This window comes from Elgaria multicarinata, chromosome 1 (assembly GCF_023053635.1).
Source record: "Elgaria multicarinata webbii isolate HBS135686 ecotype San Diego chromosome 1, rElgMul1.1.pri, whole genome shotgun sequence".
In the NCBI taxonomy this organism is placed as follows: Eukaryota; Metazoa; Chordata; class Lepidosauria; order Squamata; family Anguidae; genus Elgaria; species Elgaria multicarinata.
The window spans coordinates 61,955,230-61,967,852 of record NC_086171.1 but is presented as its reverse complement, the minus strand read 5'-3'; the positions used below and the strand labels follow the sequence as shown (position 1 = coordinate 61,967,852).

At 46.3% G+C, this 12,623-nt stretch overlaps 1 non-coding gene across 1 annotated transcript; it reads left to right on the top strand.

Annotated features, from left to right (window-relative positions):
- The first annotated feature begins 4,014 nt into the window (after window positions 1-4,014).
- LOC134413527 (5S ribosomal RNA) lies at window positions 4,015-4,133 on the top strand. The gene has a single exon (XR_010026532.1). It is a non-coding gene; the product is annotated as a 5S ribosomal RNA (ribosomal RNA).
- The last annotated feature ends 8,490 nt before the right edge of the window (window positions 4,134-12,623 follow it).

The window sequence follows — 12,623 nt, the reverse complement described above, 5'->3', positions numbered from 1 at the left end:
TTCTACCACACTCCTGGTATTTCTTTGCACCGATTCCCCGCGTTCGATTGCGAACCGCAGGTGCCACTTTCATTTCTTGGAGTCCTCAACCGCCTTACCCCCGCCGAAGTAGAAAGAGGAGCATAAAGGGAATTAAAGTTCGAGAACTCGTTTATATAGGGGATTTGGTGTTATCCGCGCTGCCTGGCGTTTAATTTCCTATAAGTATTTGTTACTCGAATTAAGGCTTGACTTTAAAAGAGCATGAACTCTTCTTCGAACGCCGGTGGGAGGAGAGACACGCGGAAATTCTATTGTATTTTTCCATTAAAAAGCTACCACTTGCATTCAGCACGCAAATAAAAAAATACTGTCAAAAAGTATCCAAAACTTCGCTCCTATTTCTAATTATGGATTTGTCCAAAGATTATTTTTAGTCTACGTTGACAAATCAAAGAAAAAACGGTTAGAATTTAGCGTTTCCCAACGTGGCTTCCCCCAGATGTTTTGATCTACAACCTGACCATTGTCCATACCGGCTGAGGTTGGTGGGAGTTGAAATCCAGAACATCTGGAGGGCACCAGGTTAGGGAAGTTGTGTTAGATCCTCATAGGCTGCAGTTTTCTAAGGATGTCACATGGTGGTGCTCTGTCCTTTGGCACATCTGTTGTAAAACCCCTGCGTGCTTTGCTTTGGATGTTAAAAGTAGATCTGTCTTTTCTACATTGCTTCCACCCAAGGAGCACCTTCTTAACTGGTCTGTCCACTGGGAATCCCCTGAGCATCTTCTGGGGACTCTTGGTCTCTTTGCACTGGGCACCAGAGAAGGCAGCAACACTCTGAGAATGTGTGCCAAAACATGCCCAGCAGTCTCCTGTAATGTCACTTTACAGGTTGGTAAGTGTAGGCAAACGACCATTCAGAAAGCTTGTCCAGCCTGATTGACCTTTTCATTGGGGAACTACCAATAAACTGTCCTAGAGTCCCCAGCCGCCTAGATTAAAACAATCAGGGAGCTCCATCACACCTACGTTTTTTTATCCAGTTTTCATCTTTGGTTTCCCCCTCTGTTTCCTTGGCAAGTCAAGAGCTGGGCATTTTCACATCTGTGCATTGTTGCGCTCTTTCAGCTCATGTATCTTTTCACCTGAAGTGCTACTATGCTGGCAAAATCTCCCGCCCTGCCCCACCCCTACTTCTCCTTTCCCCTGCAGTTAATTGTTTATTTTTTAAAACAACAACAACACATTTCTTTATTTCTGCCAAATACAATAGTGCAGCAGCCTGAAACTGTGCAATTACAGTCCTATTCTCCAAGGTAACCAAAATGTTTACATTTGCATAATTTTTAAAGTTAAAGAGATCAAACTTGGCATGGTGATCGCTCTTAAGGAGGGCTTTAGCCATGCCAAGTTTGAACCACATCTGTTCATACCTTGATTTTTAATGGGTTTTTTAGTAAACAAAAGCCCTCAGATGTAAAAGCAGTTGAAATCAATGGGATTTACTCTTGAGTAAGGGAACAGCAGATCTCTATTTTATGAACTTGGAGATGCACAGCTTCACATGATCAAAGTAAAGGAAAATCAATCCTTCACAAATACAAACAGGTGGACTTTCGCACTGCTGGACTATCAGGAAAAGGGTTTAGGGGGGTATTAAAATATTCCTAAAAAATTAAGGGATGAGCCTTTCCCGTTTGGCTCTACTAAGGAAGGCTGCCTGAGCTGCCCTCAGGCACGCTGGTCCTCATGAGGCACATCCAGCATCCCCAAGGCAGAGTGAGGCCTGCCCGTTGAGTTGGATCCATCCTTGGAGTAGGCCTGTTGAAATCAATGGGACTCAGCCAGCTGGAGCCATGTTGACTTCACTGGGCTGCTCAAGTATGACAAAGCCTAGATCCATCATTATTATTATTATTATTATTATTATTATTATTATTATTATTATTATTATTATTATTTATATAGCACCATCAATGTACATGGTGCTGTACAGATTACACAGTAAATAGCAAGACCCTGCCGCATAGGCTTACAATCTAATAAAGTTGTAGTAAACAATAAGGAGGGAAAGAGAATGCAAACAGGCACAGGGAAGTGTAAACGGGCACTGGGTAGGGTGAAGCTAAACAGTATAGAGTCAGAACAAACTCAATATTTAAAAGCTATAGGGAACAGAAAAGTTTTTAGCTGAGTTTTAAAAGCTGTGATTGAGTTTGTAGTTCTCAAGTATTCTGGAAGAGCGTTCCAGGCGTAAGGGGCAGCAGAAGAAAAAGGACGAAGCCGAGTAAGGGAAGTAGAGGTCCTCGGGCAGGCGAGAAGCATGGCATCAGAGGAGCGGAGAGCACGAGCGGGGCAATAGTGTGAGATGAGAGAGGAGAGATAGGCAGGAGCTAGGCCGTGGAAAACTTTGAAGGTCAACATGAGAAGTTTATATTGGATTCTGGAGTGAATTGGAAGCCAATGAAGAGATTTTAAAAGTGGAGTGACATGGTCAGAGCGGCGGGCCAAAAAGATGATCTTAGCGGCAGAGTGGTGAACATGATGCTTGAGTATGACGAACCCTGATCTCCCCACACATGCTCATTTGTATAATGTTTGGAAGGGCTTTGCTTCTGTTACTGCATATATTGAACTAGCACTGTTCAGCTCTGCAAAGGACAGGTCTCCTGCAGCTTTAACTGTTGTGATGAAGAGAGAATTTCATCAGGTGCTGCATGCATACAAAGGACACCTGCTGAAACTCCCTTTTTTATGCAACTATTTAAGGTACAGGAGCCCTGTCCTCATTTTCGTATGGTCACCCTATTATATAATGCCTCTTATTTATTTAATAACCTGCACCAGGTTATTAATGGTCCCCCTAGTAGCAGCATAGTAGCTGGCAATTCTTACTTTTTTTGTTTTGCTTGTAAAAAATATTGCTAGCAATGGTATGGTTTGCTTGCTTAAAAACACACACCATAGATTTCAGGAATATTCTTTTTAGCCTTTTTTTAAAAAAAAAATCTGCTCCAGTCAATCTGCTCCATTGTGCTGGCAATGCTAAGGAGTTCCCTTTTCCAGTTGTAAAAATTCTGCTGGTGTTTGGATTCTATACCCTGGCTAGAGCAACAAGGGGCTTAGTAGTGACCTGTGTGTGGTTCTGGGTTTGTTTTCTCTGTTTATGTGTGTGTCACCACTGAGGTTAGCATTGGGGAAGTGGATTTCTGCCTGGAGTAGATCTGAGCTGTGTGGAGTGATGCTGTGTGGATTATTATCGTCATCATCACCACAACTGGGTGAATTTTGGATGCACTCAAAACTGGTGACTGGATTCCAAAGATTTCTTTTCTATCTGGGCAAATTAAACATTCTTGTAATCACACATAGCTGAGCTATGTATGATAGACTATTTCCTCCAGAGATTCCAGTGGAGGTTTTCTTATTTTTAACCCACACATCCCAAAGGGTGTGGGTGATGGAATTTCAGGACACCCTCCAAAAGTGTTGCAGTCCCAGTCTGAATTGGGGCTGTGTGCACTTACACTGGAGTAAATAAGCCTATCACGCATAGCTATGCATAACTAAAAGAACATTTAGTCGGGTCCTACACGAAACATCTGTAAGGGGCAGACATTTAAAGCTTTTTCAAAGTTTCATGAGTGGCTTCTTTATTCCCTCTACCAATTGCAGCTTTGCTCAGAGAAATGATATCATTCTAAAACAACCTTTAAACAAAATTAGCACACAAGGTAAATGAAACCTAACTTTTGAGGCAGTCCGCTGCCAAAATGCTTCCATTTTGCTGTGTAAAGAACTGAGATATTTAGTAACTCTTGTGTAGTGGCACTCTGGCTGCTTTCCTTCTCCAGCGTATAGCCGGCATTACTTCCCTTCTCTTTGCTTGTCTGTAGCTTTCCAGTAGGGAGCGTTTGAGGATGCTTTGCTGGCACTGGGGAGCTGGAAGGCAGGCATCAAGCAGACCAGGCTTATGTAGGGGGCTCCACGGGCTGCTTCGGCTTGAAGTGAGGCAAAACGGACAATGCTGCTGCCTACGGCCATACTACCTTGAACACGCCCGATCTCGTCTGATCTCGGAAGCTAAGCAGGGTCAGGCCTGGTTAGTACCTGGATGGGAGGCCGCCTGGGAATACCGGGTGCTGTAGGCTTTTTTTTTTTTTTGCCCTTGGCACCTGGGTCTGACCACCGACTTTTCACGGCCCAGCTTTAGCCCGACCCCTGTGGCTGCAGTGGGCCATTGTCCTTCTGAGACGTTGGAGTAAGCATTTGTGTTTGGAAGCGCATAGCCGGCGCCCCATGGGCAAGAGCCCTTGAAAAGCCTGGGAGCTGGACCGACCTTTATTCACCAAGCATCCCTGAAAAGTGTGTTAATTGTTATGAAGAGTAAATGGCGCTGTGGGTATGGAGAGGAAGGACAAGTCCCTCTTTGTGTCTGCTCCTTTGCTCTTGCCCCGTCCTGGGGCTGCCGGCTGCCCTCTCCCTTAACAGACTGTCGCGGCTGGCTGCGAATGTTCTCCTCCATGAGATGCACTGTAAGAGGCCGGCGCTTGGGACATCACGGGCAGCGTCTGTTGCGGGGGGGGGGGGGCAATTTTGCCAGGAGGTGCCCGTGCAGTTGTGTGTTTGCACCAGCACGCTCCATGACACAGGAGCAGGAAGGAGTGCTGAAAAGAAGGCAAACATCAGGCAGAGCTGGCTTGCATAGGGGCACTGGGGGCTGCATTGGCTTGAAGAGAGGCAATGTTGTTACCCATGGCAAAATTATCTTAAACACGCCCGATCTTGTCTGATCTCAGAAACTAAGCAGCGACAGGCCTGGTTAGTACCTGGATGGGAGACTGTCCGGTGCTGTAGGCTTTTTTTTGTTGGGGGGGGGGGCTTGGGGCCTGGATCTGGCCACCTACTTTTCACAGCCCAGCTTTATCCCGGCCAGGCAGTCATCCAAGTGGCTGCAGTGGGCCACAGTGCTTTTGCCCATGTGCCGAAGGCCTGTCCCCAGAGCTCCGAGAAGTTGGGGTAAGCGTTTGTGTTCGGAAGCACATAGCCAGTGTGTGATAAATCGCTGGTGTGATGGAGCTCATAATCAAGGTTACCAAAGCATGAATAAATGTTCAGGAGAATTCAGTCTTCACAGAAATTGCAACACGTGTGCCTCAAAAACGAAAGGCATTGTTATAAGGTCTCACAAGGCAGAAGAACAATGCAGAGCTAATAACGTGTCTCGGGAAGGCACCTCTCTTGGCCCAATGACATTCCTCCATTACCTCCAATCTTTAAAAACGAGGATTTCCCAGAAAAGCATGGCTCCTGTCCTCCCTTCCACTCTCTCAGTGCAGGGCGATGGCTCTGGAGGTGCATCCATTTCTCTGGCGTGGAGCCGGGATTGCTTCCACCTTGCCTACTTCATAGCCATTCGGTGGGCGGGTGGCGAAGCCTGAGGGTGTTTTGCCGACGCTCGGGAAATACTGGGCAGCGGCTATTGGTTAGGAGCTGTAGGAGTTGAGTTTCCCAGGGAGGGGCTGCTGTAGGACTGTGTTTGTGGGTGCTCCATGGACTGGGTTAGAGGAGGAGGAGGAGGAGGAGGAGGAGGAGGCGGTGGCAATAAACAACGAGCCCTGAGAAGATGGGAACAGTGCAGCTGTGTGTTTGTGCCTGTGTGCTCCATTGACTGCCGCGTAGGAGCAGGAAGAAGTCCTGAGAGGAAGGCAGTCATCTGGAAAAAGCAGGTAGAGTTGCTTTGTGTAGGGGTACTAGAGGCTGCTTCGGCTTGAAGTAAGGGAAAGGAGGCAGTGTTGCTGCCTACGGCCATACTACCTTGAACACGCCCGATCTCGTCTGATCTCAGAAGCTAAGCAGGGTTAGTACCTGGATGGGTTTCTGCCTGGGAATACTGGGTGCTGTGGGCTTTTTGCCCTTTTCTGTTAGCTCCAATAACCTTCTTTTCACTACCCAGCCAGGAAACCTTCTGAGCCACAACACAGAACAAGAGTATCTCTGCATATGTATTTTTCAAATGATTTACAAATACAGCAAAAACAAAAAAGGGGAAAGTGGGCGGAATACAAAAAACGAAGGAATATTTCTGTGATGATCACCATACTGAACGAACCACTTCCAGGAAGAAACCCATGTATTTTATATAATTTATAAGTTTCTTAACTATATATCTTATTCCTTCCTACAACAAAACAGGTATGACTTTTTTCAGTACTACTACTATGCACCTTGACTGGGAGAGCACCATTTGCTGGGACGGTGTAAAAGCCGGAACGGAACGGAACAGGCCGGAACAGCCCCTTTATATTAAAAAACCATACCAAAAACAGTGGCATGTGTTAGCAACACTTGAGAACAATATTTTAGGACTAAAACCATACCAATATTATATCACTATTAACCCCGAAACTCCCAAAACGACGTCCGGAACAGAATGGGATGGCCGGAACGGCCACTAGGGAACGAGCGATATCAACCAAACTCACCAGTCATGCATAACTAAATGGCAGGGATGCAATAAGCCCCAAAAGTTGCCCCGAAACCACGTTCAGATACCCGTTCCGGGCAAAAACGCGTATTGCGCAAAATGGGCCGTAACGGCAGCTTCCCAATGAGATAAGTGAACCAAACTCACCAGATGCACATGACAAGGTGGGACAAATATAGAAAGCTCCAAAAGTTGCCCCCAAACCACGTTCAGATACCCGTTCCGGACAAAAACGCGTATTGCGCAAAATGGGCCGTAACGGCACCTTCCCAATGAGGTAAGTCAACCAAACTCACCAGATGCACATGACAAGGTGGAACAAATATAGAAAGCTCCAAAAGTTGCCCCGAAACCACGTTCAGATACGCGTTCCGGGGGGAAACGCGTATTGCGCAAAATGGGCCGTAACGGCAGCTTCCCAATGAGGAAAGTCAACCAAACTTACCAGATGCACATGACAAGGTGGGACAAATATAGAAAGCTCCAAAAGTTGCCCCGAAACCACGTTCAGATACCCGTTCCGGGCAAAAACGTGTATTGCGCAAAATGGGCCGTAACGGCAGCTTCCCAATGAGGTAAGTGAACCAAACTCACCAGATGCACATGACAAGGTGGGACAAAAATAGAAAGCTCCAAAAGTTGCCCCAAAAACACGTTCAGATACCCGTTCCAGGCAAAAACGCGTATTGCGCAAAACCGGCCGTAAAAGCAGCTTCCCAATGAGGAAAGTCAACCAAACTCACGGGATGCACATAACTAGGGGGGGACAAATATAGAAAGCTCCAAAAGTTGCCCCGAAACCATGTTCAGATACCCGTTCCGGGGAAAAACATGTACTGCGCAAAACCGGCCGTAACGGCAGCTTCCCAATGAGATAAGTGAACCAAACTCACCAGATGCACATGACAAGGTGGGACAAATATAGAAAGCTCCAAAAGTTGCCCCGAAACCACGTTCAGATACCCGTTCCGGGCAAAAATGCGTATTGCGCAAAATGGGCCGTAACGGCAGCTTCCCAATGAGGAAAGTCAACCAAACTCACCAGATGCACATAACTAGGTGGGACAAATATAGAAAGCTCCAAAAGTTGCCCCGAAACCACGTTCAGATACCCGTTCCGGGCAAAAACGTGTATTGCGCAAAATGGGCCGTAACGGCAGCTTCCCAATGAGGTAAGTGAACCAAACTCACCAGATGCACATGACAAGGTGGGACAAAAATAGAAAGCTCCAAAAGTTGCCCCAAAACCACATTCAGATACCTGTTCCGGGCAAAAACGCGTATTGCGCAAAACGGGCCGTAACGGCAGCTTCCCAATGAGGAAAGTCAACCAAACTCACCAGATGCACATAACTAGGTGGGACAAATATAGAAAGCTCCAAAAGTTGCCCCGAAACCACGTTCAGATACCCGTTCCGGGCAAAAACGCGTATTGCGCAAAATGGGCCGTAACGGCAGCTTCCCAATGAGGAAAGTCAACCAAACTCACCAGATGCACATAACTAGGTGGGACAAATATAGAAAGCTCCAAAAGTTGCCCCGAAACCACGTTCAGATACCCGTTCCGGGGGGAAACGCGTATTGCGCAAAATGGGCCGTAACGGCAGCTTCCCAATGAGGAAAGTCAACCAAACTCACCAGATGCACATAACTAGGTGGGACAAATATAGAAAGCTCCAAAAGTTGCCCCGAAACCACGTTCAGATACCCGTTCCGGGCAAAAACGTGTATTGCGCAAAATGGGCCGTAACGGCAGCTTCCCAATGAGGTAAGTGAACCAAACTCACCAGATGCACATGACAAGGTGGGACAAAAATAGAAAGCTCCAAAAGTTGCCCCGAAACCATGTTCAGATACCCGTTCCGGGAAAAAACACGTACTGCGCAAAACCGGCCATAACGGCAGCTTCCCAATGGGATAAGTCAACCAAACTCACCAGATGCACATGACAAGGTGGGACAAATATAGAAAGCTCCAAATGTTGCCCCAAAACCATGTTCCGATACCCGTTCTGGGCAAAAGTTCATATTGCTCAAAACGGACCGTAACAACAGCTTCCCAATAAGTCAACCAAACTCACCAGACGCACATTACTAGATGGGACACATATAAAAAGCTCCAAATGTTGCCCCAAAGCCAGATTCCAATACCCATTACAGGCAAAAACCCATATTGCTCAAAACAGGCCGTAACGGCAGCTTTCCAATGAGGTAAGTCAACCAAACTCACCAGATGCGCATTACTAGATGGGACAGATATAATAACCTCTGAAATTTCCATGAAATCAGGTTCTGTTACCCATTCCGGGCCATAGTTCATATTCCCAAAATTAGCTGGCAAAGAAAATTATGGGTGAGGAAAATGAGGCACTATCTATTGTCGGGAAATTGCCTCGAAAGGCAACTTCTATGTGTGTGAATGCAATCAAATAAACTACTTTCATTGTACTAACAGGAACATTTAATAAACTTTCTCAGAATCCAGAGTGAAGTTCTGCAAAGATGGTTTCCTACAGAAGCCCATAGTTGTCATGTGGTTTGGTAGTGTGCTTAAAATATCAGTCTATGATGGCATTGTTGGGGTTGGGCTGTCTCATTCCATCATGAAGCTTACAATGAATAGCTGTGGCTATTCACATCTTTCAACCTAACTTATCCCACAGGGTTATTACAAAATTGGGAAAGGCCATTGTAGTTCACCATGCGTTTCTGGGTGGCGGGTGGGATATAAATGTTCTGTCAAAAAAGCCCAGGTCTTTTGAGGATTGCCATGGGAGTACTGGAGGCTGCATTCCAGGAAGTCCAAAAACGCGGCCCCCAACCCCTTCCAGGGCTGATGGAGGCCTTCCCCTTCAGCCCTTTCCCCCAGGAAATTGGGTGCCAGTCCCGGTTGCCCTGGAGATCTCCGTTTTTCCAGAGGTCTCCCAGGTTTTCCGGGTCATCTGGTCACCCTTATCACACCAGGAGACAAAGCGTTAATGCCCACATTCCACAATCTTGACAGGTACCCCTCCCCTCCCCAAACATGGAATTTATTTTTAAAAGCCAATCACACAATTTTTAATTGTATGTTAGGTGTCTTGAATAGGTTAGCCCCATGTGAATAAGAGGGAGCTAGGTTGACCATTTGTTTGATTCAGTATAACCTATTGTCATTGGCTGTGATGTTCTGAAGCTTTATTAACATATACGCTTCTTTAGTCATATTCTTTATGAAAACATGAATACAAGAAAAATAACCACAAACAGTAAGAACAAAAACAATGTACATAATATCTATATACTCTCTCTCTCTCTCTCTCTGTGTGTGTGTGTGTGTGTAAATGTAAATGCTAACATATAGCACCTGTTAACATAAATTTTTGCCTACAGTGTAGATTATTCATTTCTCACAACACTTTGGACATTTGAATATACCACGAGAAGCTTGATTTATCTCAAGGCAAGAGAGATGGTGCCAGTCCCGACAGGCTCCCTCGCACAGAACCATGGTGTCCTCCTTGGGTTTCTTGCACTGATCACCCATTAAGCACAAAGACCAAGATGAAGTGTTATACTGTTGTATTGCTGAAGACAAGAACTGGATTGTAGAAAATGTTCCTTTCGGTGGTTTTCTAGAAACAGGACTATTGAATTGCTTAATTTCTCTCTGATTTATTTGCTTCTTTATTCTCTGCTGCTGTCTCTGCATTAAACTTGGCCGTGGAAGAAGTGATTTGTGCATGAGAAGTTCATTTGCAATCCACTGCCGTACAGGCACCATGTCTGCTGGGAAAGGGACAGGTGAGCCACTGCATAGCACATGTGCAAAGAGACATACAAAAAGTTTGGTTGACTTACCTCATTGGGAAGCTGCCGTTACGGCCCGTTTTGCACAATACGCGTTTTCCCCCGGAACGGGTATCTGAACGTGGTTTTGGGGCAACTTTTGGAGCTTTCTATATTTGTCCCACCTTGTCATGTGCATCTGGTGAGTTTGGTTCACTTACCTCATTGGGAAGCTGCCGTTACGGCCCATTTTGCGCAATACGCATTTTTGCCCGGAACGGGTATCTGAACGTGGTTTTGGGGCAACTTTTGGAGCTTTCTATATTTGCCCCACCTAGTTATGTGCATCTGGTGAGTTTGGTTGACTATCCTCAATGGGAAGCTGCCGTTACGGCCCGTTTTGCGCAATACGCGTTTTTGCCCGGAACGGGTATCTGAACATGGTTTCGGGGCAACTTTTGGAGCTTTCTATATTTGTCCCACCTTGTCATGTGCATCTGGTGAGTTTGGTTCACTTATATCATTGGGAAGCTGTCGTTATGGCCAATTTCGCAAAATACGTGTTTTTGCCCGGAACGGGTATCTGAACGTGGTTTTGGGGCAACTTTTGGAGCTTTCTATATTTGCCCCACCTTGTCATGTGCATCTGGTGAGTTTGGTTGACTTTCCTCATTGGGAAGCTACCGTTACGGCCCGTTTTGCGCAATACGCGTTTTCCCCCGGAACGGGTATCTGAACGTGGTTTCGGGGCAACTTTTGGAGCTTTCTATATTTGTCCCACCTTGTCATGTGCATCTGGTAAGTTTGGTTCACTTATCTCATTGGGAAGCTGCCGTTACGGCCGGTTTTGCGCAGTACGCGTTTTTGCCCGGAACGGGTATCTGAACGTGGTTTCGGGGCAACTTTTGGAGCTTTCTATATTTGTCCCACCTAGTTATGTGCATCTGGTGAGTTTGGTTGACTTTCCTCAATGGGAAGCTGCCGTTACGGCCGGTTTTGCGCAATACGCGTTTTTGCCCGGAACGGGTATCTGAACATGGTTTCGGGGCAACTTTTGGAGCTTTCTATTTTTGTCCCACCTTGTCATGTGCATCTGGTGAGTTTGGTTCACTTATCTCATTGGGAAGCTGTCGTTATGGCCAATTTCGCAAAATACGTGTTTTTGCCCGGAACGGGTATCTGAACGTGGTTTTGGGGCAACTTTTGGAGCTTTCTATATTTGCCCCACCTTGTCATGTGCATCTGGTGAGTTTGGTTGACTTTCCTCATTGGGAAGCTACCGTTACGGCCCGTTTTGCGCAGTACGCGTTTTTGCCCGGAACGGGTATCTGAACGTGGTTTTGGGGAAACTTTTGGAGCTTTCTATTTTTGTCCCACCTTGTCATGTGCATCTGGTGAGTTTGGTTGACTTTCCTCTTTGGGAAGCTGCCGTTACGGCCCATTTTGCGCAATACGCGTTTTTGCCCGGAACGGGTATCTGAAAATGGTTTTGGGGCAACTTTTGGAGCTTTCTATATTTGTCCCACCTAGTTATGTGCATCTGGTGAGTTTGGTTTACTTTCCTCATTGGGAAGCTGCCGTTACGGCCGGTTTTGCGCAATAGGCGTTTTTGCCCGGAACGGGTATCTGAACGTGGTTTCGGGAAAACTTTTGGAGCTTTCTATATTTGCCCCACCTAGTTATGTGCATCTGGTGAGTTTCGTTGACTTTCCTCATTGGGAAGCTGCCGTTACGGCCCGTTTTGCGCAATACGCGCTTTTGCCCGGAACGGGTATCTGAACGTGGTTTTGGGGCAACTTTTGGAGCTTTCTATATTTGTCCCACCTTGTCATGTGCATCTGGTGAGTTTGGTTCACTTATCTCATTGGGAAGCTGCCATTACGGCCCATTTTGCGCAATACGCGTTTTCCCCCGGAACGGGTATCTGAACGTGGTTTCGGGGCAACTTTTGGAGCTTTCTATATTTGTCCCACCTAGTTATGTGCATCTGGTGAGTTTCGTTGACTTTCCTCATTGGGAAGCTGCCGTTACGGCCCGTTTTGCGCAATACGCGTTTTTGCCCGGAACGGGTATCTGAACATGGTTTCGGGGCAACTTTTGGAGCTTTCTATATTTGTCCCACCTTGTCATGTGCATCTGGTGAGTTCCTTTCGGTGGTTTTCTAGAAACAGGACTATTGAATTGCTTAATTTCTCTCTGATTTATTTGCTTCTTTATTCTCTGCTGCTGTCTCTGCATTAAACTTGGCCGTGGAAGAAGTGATTTGTGCATGAGAAGTTCATTTGCAATCCACTGCCGTACAGGCACCATGTCTGCTGGGAAAGGGACAGGTGAGCCACTGCATAGCACATGTGCAAAGAGACATACAAAAAGTTTGGTTGACTTAC